The following is a 1,171-nucleotide window of genomic DNA, read 5'->3' as shown; positions in this document are numbered from 1 at the left end:
AATGCTATAAATTTCCCTCTTAGGGCTGCCTTTGCAGTAGTCCAGAGATTCTGATAACTCTTCATTTTGTTCTATAAATTTGGTAATTTCCTTCTTGATCTCATCTCTGACCCCTGAATCATTCAGCATAAAGTTATTTAGCTTCCATGTTTTTGTATGAGTATGAGTCTGCAGATTCCTGTTGTTGCTGAGTTCAACTTTTATTCCATAATGGTCCAGGAAGATGCATGGAATAATTTCTATTCCTTTAAATTTGCTGAGGTTAGATTTGTGGCCTAAGATGTGATCGATTTTGGAGTATGTTCCATGTACTGATGAGAAAAATGTGTATTCAGTTTTGTTAGGATGAAATGTTCTGTAGATTTCTGATAAGTCCAGAAGTTGAATAGTTAAATTTAAATGTAAGATTTCTTTGCTAAGCTTCTTATTGGAGGATCTATCCAACAGTGCCAAAGGAGTGTTAAAATCTCTGACCATGATGGAGCTGGGGGAAATCAAGTTGCTCATGCCAGCTAGAGTCTCTTTTAAAAATATGGAATGCTTCACGAATTTGCATGTCATCCTTGCGCAGGGACCAAGCTAATCTTCTCTGTATCGTTCCAATTTTAGTATATGTGGTGCCGAAGCAAGCACAACACAATCTTTTAATGATATGATCAATTATTAAAACTACCTTTTGAATACAATCATTACATTTCTGTAATATGGTGACTTTTTTTGATCATCTTTTCAATCATATTATCTGGTTTGCTTTATGCAACTATTTTGTATCATAACTAGCATTACAGTTGTTACTCTGTCTTGGGAAAAACTCAAACTGTGTTTTCCTGTGGTCTTGAAAGCAACAGAGTAGATGTCTGTGATCCTCAAATACGTAGGGATTTCTCCCCACCAGCAAGCAAGCAAGAAATGGATGCCAACTGGGTGTCAATTTTGATATTACCTGGAGATAGTTTCATCCCATAGGTTGAGGGCTCAATCCTCAAGTCTGCCCCTCACTCCCTTCAGACACCATCCATAAGTCCAGGCCTCTGGAACTTCTGACAAACTGGCTTCAATTTGGGATTTTCACACTGCCTTCTTTGGTTTCAAATAATTTGCTGGAGTGACAAATAGAATTCACAGAAATGTGTTTATTTATTTTTTATTACAAAGGATACAGAGGATGAGA

At 36.9% G+C, this 1,171-nt stretch overlaps 1 non-coding gene across 1 annotated transcript; it reads right to left on the bottom strand.

Annotated features, from left to right (window-relative positions):
* Positions 1–526: 526 nt before the first annotated feature.
* Positions 527–633, bottom strand: LOC111722883. Its single transcript, XR_002771527.1, has one exon. It is a non-coding gene; the product is annotated as a U6 spliceosomal RNA (small nuclear RNA).
* Positions 634–1,171: the final 538 nt, after the last annotated feature.

Source organism: Otolemur garnettii, unplaced genomic scaffold (assembly GCF_000181295.1).
Source record: "Otolemur garnettii isolate 467f Iridium unplaced genomic scaffold, OtoGar3 scaffold01292, whole genome shotgun sequence".
Classification (NCBI taxonomy): domain Eukaryota; kingdom Metazoa; phylum Chordata; class Mammalia; order Primates; family Galagidae; genus Otolemur; species Otolemur garnettii.
The sequence above is the reverse complement of the archived record's forward strand: the minus strand, read 5'-3'. Positions and strand labels throughout refer to the sequence as shown.